The sequence below is a fragment of the Staurois parvus genome, unplaced genomic scaffold, assembly GCF_062004578.1.
Source record: "Staurois parvus isolate SC_StPar_1 unplaced genomic scaffold, SC_StPar_1.0 ptg000133l, whole genome shotgun sequence".
NCBI lineage: Eukaryota > Metazoa > Chordata > Amphibia > Anura > Ranidae > Staurois > Staurois parvus.
This window is the reverse complement of record NW_028317929.1, coordinates 2,679,721-2,701,570: the sequence shown is the minus strand read 5'-3', so window position 1 is coordinate 2,701,570 and position 21,850 is coordinate 2,679,721.

Sequence of the window (21,850 nt, the reverse complement as noted above, 5' to 3'; positions counted from 1 at the left end):
TAAAAAATAAAAAATACCTTATCCCGCCCACCCAGAGTAGTACAGTAGTGCTATGGTGACACTGAACTAAGTAAAAATAGTAAAACAAATTATTAAAATTTTTTTTAGTTTATTTTTAAAATGCTGTCACTAGTTAGTGTCCCTGATCACCGCCAAACCAGTCATATGGTGATGCTGTACTGCGCTGTCCACAAAAAAGAAATTGTGAAAAAAAATTTAACTTCTTCATTTTCCAAAAAACTGTACCGAAAAAATAAAACTTAAAAAAAAAAATATTGGTATTTTTTTTTTTTACCAAAGACATGTATCAGAATACATTTTGGCCTAAAATTATGAAGAAATTTTATTTATTTTTTTTTTCTGGATATTTTTTATAACAGAAAAGTGTGTTTTTTTTTCAAAATTTTGTCTTTTTTTCTTTATATAATAATAAAATAACCCAGTGGTGTTCACGTACTACCAAACGAAAGCTCTATTTGTGTAAAAAAATTATATAGATTTAATTTGCATACAGTGTTGCAGGACCACCCAATTGTCAGTTAAAGTAAAGCAGTGTCAAATAGCAAAAAAATGGCCTGGTCATGAAGGCGATATAATCTTCCGGAGTTTCAGCGTTTAAGTATATGTATGAACTTTATTAACAATTGAACATTTTTTCTTCTGATTTCTACACTTTATTTACAAAACTTTTTTTTCTCTAGCTAAAAAAGCAATTTTCATTTCAGCTTCCACTCCCCCTTCTCATTTTCCTCTCCTCCGTTCCCAAAATCCATTCACTATATCCCTCTGTTCCTCCCAAACAATTTTATATTGTGTCCTCACTGCTTCCTTCATCCCTCCGCGGCACCCACCACCTCCTCCTATTACTCCACTCTCCCACTGACCCTCCCACCTCCACTAGTAGTTTCTCACGCTCCTGCACATCCCGCTCCCATGCCACCTTTCTCACTCTTCTCCTCCTCCTAACCGCAGGGGACATCTCCCGGAATCCTGGCCCTCCACCACCTCCCTCACCCACACAACAACCTCCCACCTCCACGTCCTGCCGCAACCCCCGCAACTTAGTTTCTGTCCCCCTGCTCCCTAAAATCTCCCCCCCGGTTTTCATGTGCACTCCTGAACGCCCGACGGTGTGCAACAAGCTTACCGCCATCCACGTCCTCTTTGTTTCCCGCTCCCTCAACCTCCTAGCGATTACGGAAACCTGGATCCAGCCCACTGACTCTACCTCCCCTGCTGCACTCTCCTACGGAGGTCTCACCTTGACCCACTCACCCAGGCCCAACGGTCATAAAGGTGGTGGGGTTGGTCTGCTCCTGTCACCGCAGAGCACCTTCCGAGTCCTCCCAACCCCCCGTCTATCCTTCTCCTCCTTTGAGGCCCACTGCGTCCGACATACCCTGCTTCCTGGATGACTTTTCCTCCTGGCTACCCTTCTTCCTCTCCTCTGAGCTACCCACCATCATCCTTGGGGATTTCAACATCCCTGTCAACCTCGACAACCCGGCCACATCCCATCTCCTCCACTTAACCTCCTCCTTTGCACTTGCACAGTGCATACAATCCACCACCCACTCCAGTAATATCCCTGATCTCGTCTTCTCCAACCGCTGCGCTCCCCACAACCTCACTAACACCCCCTTCTCTCTCTCTGACCATAACCTGATTACCTTCTCTATCTCCTTGTCCTCCAACGCCTACCCCTCCAAATGTCACACTACTACCAGCCGTAACCTCCACAACTTTAACCCTGCCCCCCTCCACTCTGCTGCTGATCAACTCCACGACAGCATCCTCCCTCTGTCCTGCCCCGACTTGGCTATGACTGCCTACAACAACGCGCTGTCAACAGCCCTTGACTCACTAGAGCCTTTAACCACACGCAACATCAGACCCAGACCGCTCCAGCCCTGGCAGACTAATCACACCAAAACCCTCAAACGACACAGTCGTGCCCTGGAGCGACTATGGCGCAAACCAAATCCCAACAAGCCTTCACCCGCTTAAAATCTGCCTTCCACACCTACACCTCCTCCCTCCACGCAGCCAAACAAGCCTACTTCCTGACCCTCATCAAGGCCCTCTCCTCCAATCCTTGCCGACTCTTCTCCACCTTCAACTCTCTACTCTCGCCACCCCCACCTCCACCCAGCACCTCACTCACTGCCCTTGAGATTGCCAATCACTTCAAAAACAAGATTGACACAATTCGCAAGGACATCGCCGCAACTCACACGCCCTCTCAACCTGTCCCCTCTCACACAGCTACCCCCTCATCCCCCCTCTCCCTCTACATAACCCGCAGGGACTTTGTCGCTGCTCAAACTCCCTCCAACCCCGTTCCCCCTCACTCAGCTACCCCCTCATCACCCCTCTCCCATGGCCCCACTACTGCTCTGACCTCCACTTCCACCCCACCCTTCATTCCTCATACTGAAGCCCCCCCAACACTTCACACCTTTGACCTTACTAACATCGAGGAAGTCTCCAAGATCCTCTCTGATGCCCGCCTCACCACCTGCTCCCTCGACCCTAACCCCTCACAACTCCTATGACCTCCCTCCCCCTCCATCCTACGCTCCCTCACCCACATCTTTAATCTCTCCCTCTCCTCCGGCACTTTCCCCTCCCCTCTGAAACATGCAGACATCACCCCATACTTAAAAAGCCTTCCCTGGACCCCAATGACCCAAACAACCTCAGACCCATCTCCCTGCTCCCATTTACATCCAAACTCCTCGAGCGCCTAGTCTACACCCGCCTATGCTCTCACCTCAATGACAACAACCTCCTTGACCCCCTACAGCCCAGCTTCCGTCCCCTACACTCCACCGAAACTGCCTTACTCAAACTCTCCAACGACCTGCTAACCACCAAAGCTAATGGCCACTATTCAGTGCTCCTACTCCTTGACCTCTCTGCGGCCTTCGACAGTTGACCACCCCCTCCTCCTCAAAAAACTACACTCCCTCGGCCTCAAAGATTCTGCTCTCTCCTGGCTCTCATCCTACCTGTCACAACACTCTTTCAGCGTTACCTATAATGCTACCACCTCCCCCTCACTCCCCCTCTCTGTTGAGGTCCCTCAAGGCTCCGTCTTCGGGCCCCTTCTCTTCTCCATCTACACCTCCTCCCTTGGCCAACTCATACACTCTCATGGCTTCAACTACCACCTATATGCCGACGACACACAAATCTATCTCTCAACCCCCCACCTCACCCCCTCAGTCTCTGCCCGAATCACACACCTACTGAGCGACATATCTGACTGGATGCCGCTCCACTTCCTTAAACTGAACCTCTCCAAAACCGAGTTTCATGTCTTCCCCCAAGCCCGGACACCACCCCCCATTGACTTCTCCATCATGTCCAACAACTCCACCATCAAACCCGTCCCGCAGGCCAGAGTACTTGGTGTCATTCTGGACTCCAACCTATCCTTCCAGCCCCAAGTCCAATCTTTAACAAGCTCGTTCAGACTCCACCTCCGCAACATTGCCAAAATACGCACGTTGCTAACCCCAGAAACCACTAAACAGCTCATCCACTCCCTCATCATATCACGACTTGATTACTGCAACTCCCTCCTTACTGGCCTGCCTCGCCGTTGGCTATCCCCACTTCAGTCGATCCTGAATATGGCAGCCAGACTCATTCACCTTTCCAACCGCTCCATCTCCGCCACCCCCCTCTCCCAATCCCTCCACTGGCTTCCGATTGCGCAACGGATCAAATTCAAAATCCGAACACTAACTACAAAGCCGTCCACCACACTGCCCCGAACTACATCACTGACCTAATATCCAAGTACCACCCAGCACGCACACTCCGCTCCTCACAAGACCTCCTTCTCTCTAGTTCCCTGGTCTCCTCCTCCCATGCCCGCCTCCAGGACTTCTCGGGGGTGTCACCCATCCTCTGGAACTCCCTGCCCCAACCAATCAGATTATCACCTACTCCCCTCTCCTTTAGGCGCACCCTGAAAACCCATCTCTTCAGGGAAGCCTACCCCACCCCCTGCTAACTTGCCGACCTCCTCCACTCTTCATCCCCCACAGCTATCTCCTCCTGTGCCACCATCCCCTCCCTCCTAGATTGTAAGCTCGAAAGAGCAGGGCCCTCGATCCCCTCATGTTTTGCATTGTATTGTTATTGTTCTGTCACATGTTCTGTCCCCCTTTGTAATGTACAGCGCTGAGCGAACTATCTGCGCTCTATAAATACTGTATAATAATAATAATAATCCTGCGGGAGCAATGGCATTCCATGTATAAAACTCCAATCCATACGTACGTACCTCTGCTTGATGAATGTGTTTCTCTGTAGTTACTTGGAATCCTCCCAAAGTGGGAATGCAAACGCTGACTTTCTGAAATGTGATGTAACCATAGACCTACCCCATGTCCACCACATGGCTATTCCCAGGCCAGAGAGATGTGAAGGTATTGTTGCAATGGTTGTGCTTACTGGGCACATGAATAGCTGTGTGTGTAGCAGCCATTTTATCCACATGACCAGTCTCCTATGACCTTTCTTCATAGGAAAGTATTGCACAGTGACCTTTTCCTTTTTTCCTTCCCACCTTCTTTCAGTTCATACAATCCACAAAATCTTAGTTGCTTGTAGATACCCCTTTTCAGCCTGGTAATAGGAGTAGCAGAATCTAACCCCCAATATACATCACTGGGCCCATAAAAGTGTCTGATGTAGCCACTTCAATGCCAAGAAAATTACCAGGCATTGGGTCATAAATACCTTAGTTGGAAGCTGGGAGAATAAACATCCCTGATGGACTGGTTCTCAGCCACGACTCTAAAACTTCAGCAAGTGTCATAACTCATGAAATAATCACAGCACAGCCAACATATAGACAAATTTATCTCCCTCAGTTATTGGGCAGCACTTTGAACCCAAACATCCCTATGCTAGGAGGTACAAGAGTGGATTAGGCTTCCACACCCCTCCTATGAGAAATAGATATGCAAGACCTGCCATATTTATATTGATTTTTAAGCTAATTTCATGCTGGACAATATTCTACATAGTAGTAGACTGTACATGGTAGATATTCAGAAATATGAATACTTATAAGAAACTGTATTTGAGACTTAGTCATAAACATGGTGCCCTCCCGGCACCCAACCCTTAAACCATAAGATTGGTCAGATGGCCTCTGTCAACACTCCCTGGATGTCAGATAAAAAAGAGATTGACTACAGATTTGATAGCTCTCATTTTAATATCAACCAAGGAACATCTAACCGGACTTGAAACAGCCACTGCAACGCTTTTGCTTGGACAATTGAACTCTGCTAAAACCAAGGAGTTTGTAAATATTCTTCCTTTTCAACTCCTTTTTAATTCTCTGTTGCTTTATGGTTTATTTATTTCTTTGTAACACTTTTTTTCTGTAAATATTTCATTTCCACCATTTTTGCAACGAACAGGTACATCAGCTTCTGCTCATAGTTTAAAACTTTGTTGTTCCCACATGTTTTCTTTAAAACCTATTTAGAGGCACTGGCTGTGCTACACATGCTAAAAAGTATTATCAAATACACAGGACAAGTGTATTATTTCATGTTCTTCTGACCTGCTGTTGACTCGCTCCTAAAGTGAAATCCAGGAGTTGCTGTATAAATAGAGCCACTCCAGTTGCTGCTGCTGTCAAAAAGGCTAACTGACACAGTGTTTTTCAACTTTGTTAGGATGTGAAATAGAGAGATATGTTATACAGAGATGTTTTGTTATTTTGTTTTTCTAAGGATTTCATAAAGCAATTCTAAAGCTTAATTTTTTTGGGGGGGGGGAAATAACAAACATGTCTATACTTACCAGCTGTCTGTAGTGATTTTGCACAGAGCAGCCTGGATCCTCCTCTCCTCGGGTCCCCCGTAGGCTCTCCTGGCCCCTCCTTCCTGTCTGGTGCCCCTCCTTCCTGTCTGGTGGCACTCATTGCTCTGTGTGTACATTCACACATGGAGCCATGGCTTGGCCCCACCTCCCTCTCCTCGTTGGCTGACTGGTTGTGAATAACAGCAGCAGGAGCCAATGGCTTCCACTTGCTATCTCAGCCAATTACGAGGCAGAGACGTAGGACAGACGAGGCTGTCAAACACATTGCTGGATTGCGATGAGGCTCAGGTAAATATTGAGAGGGCTGGGGGCACTGCTGCAAACAGAATGCATGAAGGTAAAAATCCTTCAGCCTTTACAACCACTTTAAAAAATGCAAGACATTAGCCTGAGAAAAATGCATTATTTGTCTAAATAACAATAAAGTTATTGCTCAATAAACAGGTCCATAGCAGAAATTTAAAAATTGTTGTGGTCTGCAGATGGGTGTACAAGTGTGAGAGCTAAAGTAGTTAAAAACCAATGGAAGTTAAAGTTGAACTTTGGAAACAAAAATTTTGAATTGCTACGCCATGTGATACAGGCTCAATCTTCGCTCTCTAATCTCACATTGACAGACTCAGTTTTTCTTAAGGATGTCAATAACGCAACCCATAACAAGGACATGATTTGTTGGGTATACTCCCAGCTATTGTCCACAGTACAGCATCAAACTAGTCTCCGCAGCAGGGCGCAGTGGTCCCGGGATATTGGAGAGTTTGCTGGAGATGTCTGGGATGCTGCCATGGAATCTGTTCCAGGAATTTCGCTTTCTCCCTCTCATAAATTGTCTCAATTGTTTATTCTCCATTGAGCGTATAGGACCCCTGTGCAACTATACCGGAGGGGCAGGCGTGACTCACCTTATTATCCAAGGTGTAGGGTCCAACAGGGTGATTTCATTCATCTGCTATGGCATTGCCCCAAGTTACATAGATATTGGAGTGAGGTTCTCCAATTTATTTCTCTAGTATTGAAATATACTGATATGTTCCCCAGGATCTCTTGCAATGTCTGCTGGGGGCACTGGACCAAGAACTGTTCCTATCCAGATATAAAAGTCTACCATAATATACCCTCCTGGTTGGAAGTTGATAGCAAGGTACTGGTTATCATCGGCTCCCCTGACTAGTAAGCAATGGATAGATTATGTTAATTCTTTACTCCTTTGGGAGAAACGCATGTACCAACATTGTAAGTTCCAGCAGGTATGGCAGGGTCAGTTGGATACATCTGGACTCGGCTCTCCTCAATTGATAGCAGACCGACTTCTGCAGGTGTGATATTTTATATCAGGTGCGTGGCTCCACTCCTCCCCCCATGGGAGATCATGTGCATCCCCCATTCTTTTTGATGAGACATCTCCAGTGAAGCAGAGGTTGTCGTTGATGTGGGTTTTTTTTTTATTGTTTGGGTTTTGTTCCTTTCCCCCATTTCTGTTTACATCTGGTCGGGAAGGAATAAGATGTAAAAAGGAAAAGCAAGATATTGTCAAGAAAGTTTTGGATCCTTGTGGTCTCTGTTTTGTTTGATTACCATTTCTGTTATTCTGTTTATTACTGGATCCGCATATCCACATTGTTCTATTTATGTGTAATCCTGCTGTTGCAGCAATGTCATTGTGGATTCTGTAAGTACTGTTCCATTTTCTCTATTATCTTGGCAATAAAAGTTGTTTGGATTAAAAAAAAAATACTTTGAATAACATATATATGTTAGTAGCCACATAGGAAATAAATACACTTTGAGTGCACCAAATGCCTTTGAAAACCCAGATATTACCTTGTAAAAGTAGCATTGATATATTCACTGTGCTGCACACAGCCTGTGTTGAGAGCAGAAATTTGGGAGGGATCCAGCAGGTCAAACTAGTACAGGCTACATGCAGGCAACTACAGGAGAGCAGATATAAAACCAGTCATCGTGCACAAGGAGAGAGAACAGGAGTGACTGGCCTTTATTACAGGAAACCCCTGCACAGAGGCAAGTTTCAGACTGTATTAGAAAAAAAAAGACTGCAAGAAATATAGAAAGCACATCATGATTCAAGTAGAAATATAGAAAGCACATCATGATTCAAGTAAAAATATACATGTCTCTTGTCTTTACTTATCCATAACAAAATGCAGGCTGATATATATTTAATAGAGCGTAGAAAGCCTAAATTGATGTTTTACTTATGGCAGGCATTTCACCCCAGTGTCATCACAAAATTCAAATAACAGGCCACAGGCTGCAGAGAAGGAGAGCTACTCTCCACAGTGGTCTGACACACCTCTTCTGGCTCATCAGGGTTGTACTTGGCAATGCTATGAGCAAGACTGAAAATGACAAATCCTGTGAAAACTGAAAAGCCATTCCATACAAATAAATATTAGATAGAGCTGTTTTATTTATCGATCTTATTGAATCAAGACCCATGCATCTGTAAATATTTACTATAGATATAATTTATCATATTCATTTTGATTGGTAGTCCAGGATTATTGTTTCTTATTTATCATAATTTTTTTTGTTTACAATGAATAATCCTATTGTGATTTGAAAAAACAACACAATAGATTTAAGCCAATAAAACATTTATATTCATCATCTACGCGCCTTTCACTTTTTTCACAGGATATCTATTATCCACATTTTATTTTTGACTTGTAATTTACAAGGACTTTTGGTGACTCTAGGAAAGCTGAAAAAAAAATTTAAAATAGTGTTTAACCACTTACTGGCCTGTGTATATAAGGCCTTAAGATATGAACCTCATATATAGAATTGTAACAAAGGCTGTAATGGTGCAAAATTATTCCACTGCTGAAATATAGGTCATATTCCTCCACACTTCTCCCATCAGCAGAGAACCATGTGCTAAAGAGAACATCCCAGCTCTACATAGGATCATAATAGCATGTGAAAAAATAAAACAACGGAAGCACTCCCAATAGTGTAAAACCAAATATAAACCTTTATTTTTGCAAAAGTATTACACTTACATATACACTATATTGCCAAAAGTATTTGGACACCCCTCCAAATCATTAGATTCATGTGTTCCAATCACCTTTATGGCCACAGGTGTATAAAAGCAAGCACCTAGGCATTCAGACTGCTTCTACAAACATTTGTGAAAGAATGGGTTTCTCTCAGGAGCTCAGTGAATTCAAGCGTGGTACTGTGATAGGTTGCCACCTGTGCAATAAGTCCATCCATGAAATTTCCTTGCTACTAAATATTCCACGGTCAACTGTTAGTGGTATTACAGCAAAGTCGTATCAACTGGGAACAGCAGCAACTCAGTTACGAAGTGGTAGTCCACGTAAAATTACAGAGCAGAGTCAGCGCATGATGAAGCGCCCAGTGTGCAGAAGTTGCCAACTGTCTACAGAGTCAAAAGCTAAAGACCCCCAAACTTCGTGTGGATGTCAGATTAGTACAACAATAGTGTGTAGAGAGCTTCATGGAATAGGTTCCATGGCCGAGCAGCTGCATCCAAGCCTTACATCACCAAGTGCAATGCTGTTCACCGTATGCAGTGGTGTAAAGCATGCCACCACTGGACTCTAGAGCAGGAGTGACAAATCACACTTCTCTGTCTGGCAATCCAATGGACATGTCTGGGTTTGGTGGTTGCCAGGAAAATGGTACTCTTGACTGCATTGTGCCAAGTGTAAAGTTTGGTGGAGGGGGGATTATGATGTGGGTTTGTTTTTCAGGGGTTGGGCTTTGCCAATTAGTTCCAGTGAAGGGAACTCTTAAGGCGTCAGCATACCAAGACATTTTGGACAATTTCATGCTCCCAACTTTGTGGGAACAGTTTGGGGATGGCCCCTTCCTGTTCCTACATGAATGTGCACAAGTGCACAAAGCAAGGTCCTTAAAGACTTGGATGAGCTAGTTTGGGGTGGAGAAACTTGACTGACCTGCACAGAGTCCTGACCTCAACCCAACAGAACACCTTTGGGATGAATTAAAGTGGAGAATGCGGTCCAGGCCTTCTCGTCCGACATCAGTGCCTGACCACACAAATGTGCTTCTGAAATAGTGGTCAAACATCCCCATAGACACACTCCTAAACCTTGTGGACAGCCTTCTCAGAAGATTTTAAGCTGTTATAGCTGCAAAGTGTGGGCCATCTCAATATTGAACCCTACGTACTAAGACTGGGATGCCATTAAAGTTTATGTGTGTGTAAAGGCAGGCATCCCAACACTTTTGGCAATATAGTGTATGTATTGAAGAACTCAGAGTGCTTTTTGCTGATTTAAAGAGAAGCAATATTAGCTGGTGAGTAACTGTCGAATTGAACTGGTGGAGGGACACTTAGATGTGGAATATACACTAAATCTACACTAAATTCTATGTTACGTGCATGTTTTACTAAATGTTTTGCACATTGCTTCACATACTTTGTAATCTGCTTTGCTAGATATATGTTTGTGAGTATACAGTTGCAAGAAAAAGTATGTGAACCCCTTGGGATTACGTGGAGTTTTGCATGAATTGGGCATAAAATGTGCTCTGAACGTCATCTAAGTCACAACAATAGAAGAACACAGTCTGCTGAACATAATACTACACAAACATTAGATGTTGCCATGGTTTAATTGCACATAACATGTAAACATTCACAGTGCAGGGAGGAAAAAGTATGTGAACCTTTGGACTTGATAACTGGTTGACCCTCCTTTGGCAGCAATAACCTCAACCAAACGTTTCCTGTAGTTGCAGATCAGACCTGCACAACGATCTGGAGTAATCTTGGACCACTCCTCTTCACAAAACTGTTTCAGTGTAGCAGTATTCTTGGGATGTCTGGTGTGAATCGCTCTCTTAAGGTCATGCCACAGCATTTCAATCGGGTTGAGATCAGGACTCTGACTGGTCCACTCCAGAAAGCGTATTTTGTGCTGTTGCAGCCATTGTTTTGTTGAATTACTTGTATGCTTTGGGTCATTGTCCTGTTGCATCACCCATCCTCTGCGGAGCTTCAGTTGGCGGACAGATGGTCGTACATTTTCCTGCAAAATGTCTTGATAAACTCTGGAATTCATTTTCCCATCAATGACAACAATCTGTCCAGGCCCTGAGGCAGCAAAGCAGCCCCAAACCATGATGCTCCCTCTGCCATGTTTTACAGTGAGGATGAGATTTTGATGTTGGTGTGCTGTGCCTTTTTTTCTCCACACATAGTGTTGTGTGTTCTTCCCAAACAACTCAATCTTGGTTTCATCTGCCCACAGTATATTTTGCCAGTAGTGCTGTGGAACATCCAGGTGCTCTTTTGCAAACTTCAAACGTGCTGCAATATTCTTTTTGGACAGCAATGGCTTCCTCCGTGGTGTCCTCCCATGTACTCCATTCTTGTTTAATGTTTTCCTTATTGTAGATGTGTCAACAAAAATGTTAGCATGTGCCAGAGATTTCTGTAGGTCTTTAGCTGACACTCTGTGATTCTTCTTTACCTCATGCAGCATTCTGCGCTGTGCTCTTGCAGTCATTTTTACAGGACGACCACGCCTAGGGAGAGTAGCAACTGTGATAAACTTTCTCCATTTGTAGACAGTCTGTCTTATCATGGACACATGAACATCAAGGCTTTTGGAGATACTTTTGTAACCCTTTCCAGCTTCATGCAAGTCAACAATTCTTGATCTTAGGTCTTCTGAGAGCTCTTTTCTGCGAGGCATGGTTCACATCAGACAGTGCTTCTTAAAACCAGTAAACCCAAAACAGGTGTGTGTTTTTTAAGGGCAGGACAGCTGTCAACAACACATCCAATATCATTACACTGATTGGAGTCAAGGTTGGCTCACTCCTGGCTCCAATTAGCTCTGGGAGAAGTCATTAAGCTAGGGCCTCACATACTTTTTCCTCCCTGCACTGTGAATGTTTACATGTTATGTGCAATTAAACCATGGCAACATCTAATGTTTGTGTAGTATTATGTTCAGCAGACTGTGTTCTTCTATTGTTGTGACTTAGATGACGTTCAGAGCACATTTTATGCCCAATTCATGCAAAACTCCACGTAATCCCAAGGGGTTCACATACTTTTTCTTGCAACTGTATCTGCATTCTAATAAACAGAAACCTGTTATAGCAGTGTTGTGCTATGCATTGTTTAATTTTCTATGTCCTCTTGATATGAATGCTATAGAGAAAAGAGGAGGAGGAGATCTCATATCATGAGAGAAACTTCTATACTAAATAAAAGGAGTTTAGCATGCATTTTATGCCGATCTTTGTTTAAAGTTAGACAATACTATCTGGTGAGTGGCTGTGGTCTATGGCTGGACTTGATACAAAAGAAGGTCTGACATATATTTGTTTGTGGACTTTTTTAGAAATAGATATAAATGTTTTAAATTTGCTTTTTTATTTACACATTGTGGCATTTTATACAGATACTGTAGTGCTTTATTGAAGGGTGAATTTTTCACTTTTTCAGTTTATTATATAACCACAGAACTGCATTTACATTATTCTGCACTCAGTAGTAGGCAAGATCTTCCTCATCATACAGACACTCATATAGCTCCAGGTTTATTGCAAAAAATAATGCAACCTGGCCTCCACCTAACTTGTAACAGGTGGATGATAGGGTAAGTGAGCCCCTTCTCTAACAGTGGAAGACTATTCAAGGTGCCTAGAAGGCCATCAAGAAGTGTGAGGAAATCCTAACATGCACATGTTTCTGCATATACCCATCTTTTTCTAACATATGCTCTCTCTATGTTGGAGTTCTCACTTACATCTTTGAAGACCACACCCATAGCTTAGGGTGTGCACTTAGTCAGAGTCCTAATTTTCTCTGCAGTGTTCAATGGGATGAGACTAAGCTTCAGGCTATGGAAACTTCATCTGAAATTTTCCAATGCTCTCATTAAAATTCTGAAGCTCTTTTGCCTTTGAGAGCGATTTCTCCTCCTCTGATGCTGTTTCTTGGTTCTCTTACATTTCTTCAAACACACACTTCACCTCCCACCAGCACAGGTATTTTTGTAGTGCCACTATAACTTTAATGAAGCTGCTCATTATTCAAAAACGAGCCACGATCAGCAGGTCAGATTAATTAATTGCACATTGCTTCTAGTGCTGGGTTGATGCAGATTAAATTTATGTGTACTAATCACTCATCCAAGAGCGGACTGACCATTTGGAAACTCGGGCACTGCCCGAGGGCCTGGGGTCAGTAGGGGGCCCCATGAGATGACCCTGGTACCTTTTTCATAGGCTTTTTTGAGTTTGGGCAAGGACACAGGGGCCTCATGATCCCCTATTGCCCGGGGGCCCCATGAGTTGTCAGTCCGCCCCTGCACTCATCTCAAGAAAGTCTTTCAAAAATAGGAATCCTTGGGGTTAGCATGGTCCTCAATCCATGGGGAATGCCACTTGTGGCTCACATGGCAAACCTAATTGGAAATCTCACATCCAGAAAAGATCTTTCTTTCTAGACACTCTGCAGAACCTCTCCTACACCTAACAGCCAGTGTCCTTTCTGCTAACTGTATATAGATTTTCCAGCGATCAAGGAAAAAAAAGAATAAAAATGGTAACAGCCACTTACAAGCTCCCTAGTTATTTGTGTAAGCCAAAACACTTTGCCATTGCCCACTGTGAATATGAGCTATGAAACTTATGTCATTCTAGTTAGGCAATTGGCAGACCAGAGGTAAAGTTAGCTGGTCTCCAAGTGAAAGCCAGAGGGTTCCCAACTCTGCCTATATGACTGTAAGCAGGCATCTATGTTGTCTTGAACACACCTCCAGCAACAAGGTATAGCAGGCCAGCTCTTGCCAAAGTTTGAAAATGGACTTAATGAAGACTAATGAAGCTCAGCATACTGTATTACATAATGAATTCCTGGTACAGGCATTTTCTACAACTGACGTGATTTGTGGTTGGTAAGAATATGAAGCCTCATTATCTTTAATATTTCCTGTTTGTCTTTCATAAAGTGTTCAAAATTAATAATGCAATCTTATTAAATATAATTCATTGTCTAAACCTTATGGAACCTTTTAATTTGATGTTACTGCATATAGTTTAGTAACTGTGAGCTGGCATCTAACAGACTGAAAGAAAGCAATTACTATATGCTTATTTTCCAAGAATGTAAAATGGATAGTTATTTTTAATTAGTGTTACCACAGACAAGTTTAAAGTGTACCTGTATTTACCAAAAGCACATTAAACTAATCATATTTGTAGTTAAAAAGCACTCCCTAGGTGTGCAAAGTGCCTCTTGAGTGACCTAGGTACCCCAAGCAATTCTGTCTTAAAATTAGAGAAATCCAAGTATATGCATGTTTTTTGAGATTATTTAATAGAAGCCACTCACTGACATTCTGGGATTCCTAAAGCACAGCAGATACCAAACAGAAATTCCATGAGTATTCAAATAAACCTTATAGGATACAAGTGAATACACTTAAACCCCACCATTTCCATTCTTTCCCTGATTACCTTATGCAACCTGACAGGACTCCCACCTATTGTCCTCAAACTATGTCAAGGATACGGTATTTGGTGAGTTTCACCACAGGCTGTACAACTATGTAACTGTTATACATAGGATCAGTTTGACACCTTCTTTACCTCTCTACACGTACCTAAACTGCTCCTGTCCCATTTCTCCTCACTGAATGTTGATATCACTCCAAAAGTTAGCTGAAGTAGTCAAGAATTTGCCATCCCACAAGTCCCCTGGACCAGACAGACTTCCATATTCCTACTATACTACTTCCTACTATTTTCTCCCTACTTTAGCCCCATATCTGCTAGACTTATTTGCCTCCCTGATGAGGGGTGCAACCCCCAACCTCAATTTCTGCATGCCTTAATCACAATAATACCGAAACCAGAAAAATACCCATCACTTCCTGATAATTACCAACCTATAGTCTTGCTTAACTCTGACTACAAAATATTTACTAAAATCCCTGCCAACAGACTTACCCAAATACTCCCTAAGCTCATACACAAGGTCCAAGTTGGGTTTGTCCCTACCAGACATGCTGACGATAACACTAGACATACTATAGACCTTATTGATTTGTTAAATGACCAATAAAGACCAATCACTCAGCTCCTCTTTTGAGTTTGGATGCTCAAAAAGCTTTTCATAGACTCATCTAGCCATTTATGTTTGCTACACTCTCTTGGTATGGGTTTGCTGGCCCTTTTATTCAGGCACTCCACGCTGTGTATTCCCTACCTTCTTCTCAGGTACAGCTGCCTTCCTTCTTGTCACACTCATTCCCACTGAGCAATAGCACTAAGCAAGGCTGTCTCCTATTCCCTTTGCTCTTTATATTGTGTTTGGAACCCCTTACGGAAGCCATATGCCTTCACTCTGATTTTCGTAGGGTGTGACCTGCAACATAGGGAATACAAACTATCTGTCTTCACTGATGACATTCTTCAGACACTGACTAATCCACATATCTTCCTCCCTAACCTTCATGATCTATTGGTGTCCTTTGGATCACACTCAGGTTATAGGATCACTACAACCAAAACAGAGGCCCTACCCCTCCACATACCACCACTCCTGTTTACTCGTCACCCTGCAGCAGAACTTCCCCTACCGATGGTGCTCTTACACCCTTAAATATTTAGGCATACATATGATTCTTCCTGCTCTACCCTTTTTAAGCAAACTATTCCCCTGTGTTTCAGGAAATTAATAACCTCATGAAACTGTGGGATAATCTCTCTCTCTCTCCCTCTCTCTCTCTCTTAGGGAGGATTAATGTTCTTAAGATGTCCATACTTCTGAAACTTTTGTACCTCTTCCAAACTCTGCTGGTCCCTATCATGATGATGCAACTTGAATCCCTCCAGAGATCCTTCCTTAACTTTATTTGGCATAACAAATTGCATTGCACTGCTAGTTCTGTAGTCTTTGCTTTAAGATCCTGTGGAGCTTTAGGGGCTCCAGATATAATAACATATTATTATGCCACACATCTCAGGGTGATTACTTCATGGTCCTCTTGATATGCCTCTAATAGATGGTCAGAAGTCAAAATGGGAATTACCTGCTCTGCAGACTCTTATTCTATAATATGGTTAAATCTCAGTACATCTATTGCTCAGCTAAAGGGTCTATGCTCAGCTCCGATGTTGTTGTTGTTTCCATTTTTGGAAAAAGTGTCTCAAGAAGTACTCTCTCTTTTCCATGCCAGCCTCTGCTCAATGTGCTTTTTAACCCAGACATTCTGTATAGTTTATCATATAGTCATCTGCATCCAGGTTGCATGCTGGAGTTTTCCAGCTCCACCACTTGGTACACCCTATGTCTCGTAAAATGTACTCTTTTGATTACATTCAAAGCAAATTTCAGGTCCCTAAAAAATTATTTGTCCCCCCCCCTCCTTAGACACCTTAGACAAACCTACCCCATTTAAACTTTTATGGGACCATACCAACCACATGGCATATCATCTATATACAAAATTCTTCAAGAATCTACTGCACTTACTGAACAAGCATAAGTGGGCACATATCCTCCAATGCTCCCTTTCTCTTCAGCAATGGGAGAAAATATGGGACTCTCTATTTCTAAAACTTTGAGATGTGTGGTGCAAAGAGTGACTGCTTACAAACTTTTATATTTTTGGTACAGAACTCTGGAAGTTCTTCATCACTGCAACCCTTCCCTCTCACAGCTGTTGGAGATGTCACTGTGATGTAGGAACCCATTATCATACATATTGGGAGTATCTGACCCTTTTGGGTGTTGGTCCAGTCCCTCCTTTAACATCTTCTTGGGACTGTTTACCCCTAGATCCAATTCACTATTTATTGGGCACACCTAATCCTGTCATCTCCAAACATGCTAAGAAACTGGTTGCATTTGCCTTGCTAGCTGCTAAAAAGGTTATACTTTTAGGCTGGCTATTTTCTGCCCCCTACACACTCACAATTATTGCAGGTTACAGCTGATATACAGTATCTCACAGAAGTGAATAAACCCATCACATTTTTGTAAATATTTTATTATATCTTTTCATGTGACAACACTGAAGAAATTACACTTTGCTACAATGTAAAGTAGTGAGTGTACAGCTTGTATAACAGTGTAAATTTTCTGTCTCCTCAAAATAACTCAACACACAGCCATTAATGTCTAAACTGCTGGCAACAAAAGTGAGTACACCCCGAAGTGAAAAAGTCCAAATTTGGCCCAATTAGCCATTTTCCCTCCCTGGTGTCATGTAGCTCGCTAGTGTTACTAGGTCTCAGGTATGAATGGGAAGCAGGTGTGCTAAATTTGGTGTTATCGCTCTCACTCTCTCATACTGGTCACTGGAAGTTCAACATGGCACCTCATGGCAAAGAACTCTCTGGGGATCTGAAAAAAATAATTGTTACTCTACATAAAAATGGCCTAGGTTATAATACGATTGCCAAGACCCTGAAACTGAGCTGCAGCGGAGGGGGGAACTCTTGCTGGAGCCGCAGCTTTAGAAGGAAGAGGCCGGTTGCCGGGACAACATGTTTCATGTCTCAAGACTTGATAAAGCGCATGTGCGCGAAACATGTTGTCCTCTTCCTTCTAAAGCTGCGGCTCCAGCAAGAGTTCCCCCCTCCACATCGTGGTGACGTCATCCAGGACGCTGGGAAGTCGGGTACACGTGGTCCCTGCACTGACAGGTATTCTACTCCACTGCTTCCCTCTGAGCGGACGGGCTGTCCATCTTGGAACCTGGCCTCTTAAAGCCACAGGCTGGTTATTTATTTTTTACCATATGAATTATTAAAGGCACACCTCCATATAAGGTGTATTACTTTTATCACAAAACTACACAGCGCCTGGCTCCTGTTCATACTTTCCACTCAAAACAGGCCTTGCCATGGTCGACCAAAGAAGTTGAATGAAAGTGCTCAGCATCATATCCAGAGGTTATCTTTGGGAAATAGAGTGCTTCCAGCATTGCTGCAGAGGTTAAAGGGGTGGGGGGTCAGCCTGTCAGTGCTCAGATCATACGATGCACACTGTATCAAACTGATCTGCATGGCTGTCGTCCCAGAAGGAAGCCTCTTCTAAAGATGATGCACAAGAAAGCCCGCAAACAGTTTGCTGAAGACAAGCAGACTAAGGACATGGATTACTGGAACCATGTCCTGTGGTCTGATGAGACCAAGATAAACGTATTTAGTTCAGATAGTGTCAAGTGTTTGACATCAACCAGGTGAGGAGTACAAAGACAAGTGTGTCTTGCCTACAGTCAAGCATGGTGGTGGGAGTCTCATGGTCTGGGGCTGCATAAGTGCTGCCAGAACTTGTAAGCTACAGTTCACTGAGGGAACCAAGAATGCCAATATGTACTGTGACATACGGAAGCAGAGCATGATCCCCTCCCTTCAGAGACTGGGCTGCAGGGCAGTATTCCAACATGATAACGACCCCAAACACACCTCCAAGACGACCACTGCCTTGCTAAAGAAGCTGAGGGTAAAAGTGATGGACTGGCCAAGCATGTCTCCAGACCTAAACCCTATTGAGCATCTGTGGGGCATCCTCAAACGGAAGGTGGAGGAGCGCAAGGTCTCTAACATTCAACAGCTCCGTGATATCGTCACGGAGGAGTGGAAGAGGACTCCAGTTGAAACCTGTGCAGCTCTGGTGAACTCCATGCCCAAGAAGGTTAATGCAGTGCTAGAAAATAATGGTGACCAAACAAAATATTGACACTTTAAGCCCAATTTGGACATTTTCACTTAGGGGTGTACTCACTTTTGTGACCAGCGGTTTAGACATTTAATGGCTGTATGTTGAGTTATTTTGAGGGGACAGCAAATTTACACTGTTACACAAGCTGTACACTCACTATTTTACATTGTAGAAAAGTGTCATTTCTTCAGTGTTGTCACATGAAAAGATAGAATAAAATATTTACAAAAATGTGAGGAGTGTACTCACTTCTGTGAGATACTGTACGTGGAATGGAATATCTTACTACTGTACCAGCTGATTCTTTACCTCAATTTTTTTTTAAATCTGGGATTTGTGGGATAGCTCTGAGTTTGGACTAAAATTGTCACCTCAAACCTCTAGACAGCTACCTCTCTTCCTTTACAATTTGCTGCTCTTTTATACCTGTTTTATTCATGTACTCCATGGTGTGTCCCTTTATCATCCCCTTCCTCTGTACCTTTTTCTGATATAGTATTTGGATTCATGAATATAGTCCTATATATGAGCCGCATTAGTCTGCTGAGAAATTTTAGGTGTGTTCATTGAGCCTGCCTTATTTGTGACCACTGCTGTATTTGTGTCAACATGTATGACGTATATTATTCTTACGTCTCATGTGTTTCCAGAGCTTTATTTTTTTGTCTATACATTTGGATATTTTGATCTTTTTTTTAACTGTTCGAGTATATATATAAATATACATTATGAAAAAAACACAGCAGAACCATGATGAATTTATGAATTACAGTCTCCAGGAATTGGATGGTGCCCACAATTGACACATAAGGTAGTTTAATTTGCACATTGCTCCAACACTTTGTGTTCTTCTGCAGAAAACATTGATCTGTTGACAACATAACCTGTCCAGAGAGAAGATCGATATCCTATGTTCCTACCTATATCACACACAATGTCACTAAATTGAAAAGAAGCTAATGAAACTGTATGTCTGGGCAAAAGATATGCAATACATCTCTGCAATACATGAAAATGTCCCCATGTTACCATCTTCAGCGCTTTAAAGATGCTGCAATTGTAGAAGAAAACCTGTTGCTGTTGTTATGGGGTGACACCAATTTTATTGTGGACTGAGTGGTGTCAGCCCTGTCCAGTTGTCTTTTGCTAAACTACTCAAACCTTTCCTTATCCTATTCTCCAAAACATAAAGGCTAATTGTTTTGTATTACTGAGATAAGAATATTCCTTGAGATAATACAGAACTTGAGCACAGGACAGCTCTGAAGATCAACAGGCATTTTTTGCACTTATTGAACAGATATAACAAAATGCTTTTAATGGTATGTTTAATAGAGTAAAAGGATACAAACAGGAGAAGTTCACTGTTTACGTTTACATACACTTTATAGAACAATTACAGGCAACAAGTGAAAGAAGTTATTTCCTTAAGCTTTTTGGGAAGGGGATAAATCCTTTGCTTTTTTCCCTCTTCCTGCCTTGAAAGTTTGAATGTGATTAGCGGCTGTAAGAGTCCAGAGCTGTCACTTTGAAATATTAGAGTTAACCAGCAAGGAAGCTGCAGTGGGTGTGTTTGTAAATACCTTTAGCACTTCACAAAAGGGGTTCTCAAATTACCCACAATAGGGATGCTGGTAGACTACTGTGCCACAGCAATGCCCAGATAAAACAATACAAAGCAGATTGGCTATGCTAGTTGTACGCTTTTTAAACCTAGATTTTCAGTTTCATCTGGAGTGCAAATTTAACTTTCAAAAAGGCGTTTTTCAGATTGTGGGATATAACACAAGCAAACGTGGGGAGACCATTCAGATTCTTTTAACACATAGGACCCAAACACTACAAGGCATGAACGCTAAGTAGTTAGCCACATATGAAATACATTTATCCATCTTTGTGCATTATTAATATGAATACAAGTTGTTTTTGACTATTTGGAAACACATGACTCTTATTCAGATTTGAAAAAGCTCCAATTTGCCTATTTTTATTGATAGTTTTAATACTTAAAACCACATTAGGCCAGGCTGTACTCATCATCTATCATGTATCAATAATCATCTTTATAAGCTATATGCTGAGAATATATATATATATATTTTTGTTGTACAATGTATACATATGCGTAGTTTTAAGTATGAGTTGAGCATATTGCTTAATATTAGTATTATACTGATCTGTTATTTTCTGCTTTGATTTGTATAAATATTCTTATATTAAAATATGCAAGCAAACATTGTGTGAATGTAACTGCATAACTATTTAATGCAAAATTATGCATTTCAGTTAACTAACTTTTAGCTTTGAAAATTATGTTATGAAAATGGTTAAATAAAAAAAATATTTGATTTTCTTTAATAAACATAAAGTTTGTGACACCATAATTTACTCTAAGATGTAGTACTCTCAGAGAAATTGTCTTAGCAATAGCAATGGTTATGTGAGCACATCACTATACAGTAGGGGTCTCCAAACTTTTCAAACAAAGGGCCAGTATACGGTCCTTCAGACTTTAGGAGGGCGAGATTACGGTCAGTGAGGATAGAAAATGTGTCCTGGCCCCAGCATCAGTGAGAATAAACATGGCCTCAGGGCCACATTGGTATTTGTGGGAAGAATAGTACACCATCATTGGTTTCAGTGGAAGAAGTGCTTCCCCATTGTTGGTTTCAGTGGGAGGAATAGTGCCCCAAGGGTCGGATGTAGCAAAGGGCCATATCCAGCCCTCGGGCTGCAGTTTGGAGACTCCTGCTATACAGTATCTATATGAACAAAAAGTAATGATAATCAGCACAAATACTGGGCCAAAGTCCGAAAAGTCTAGTAGTATTTAGAAATAGTCCGGGTGACTTGGATAAGGGGGGTCCGTGTGGCACTTACGGCAAGCTCCATGCAGTACTATAGCAGACTCTGTGTAGTAAGGAGAGAAAAAGAAGCGCCTCTAAGTGCAGTAGACAACTTTAACCTCTTCCATACAGGGCACTTTTACCCCCTTCCTGCCCAGGCCAATTTTCAGGTTTCAGCGCTCTCACACTTTGAATGACAATTGCGCGGTCATACAACACTGTACCCAAACTAAAATTTTATCATTTTCTTCACACAACTAGAGCTTTCTTTTGGTGGTATTTAATCACCACTGAGGTTTTTTTTGCTAAATTAACAAAAAAAGACAAACTTTTGAAAAAATAACACGTTTTTCTTTGTTTCTGTTATAAAAGTTTACAAATAAATAATTGTTCTTCATAAATTTAGACCAAGATGTATTCTACTACATGTCTT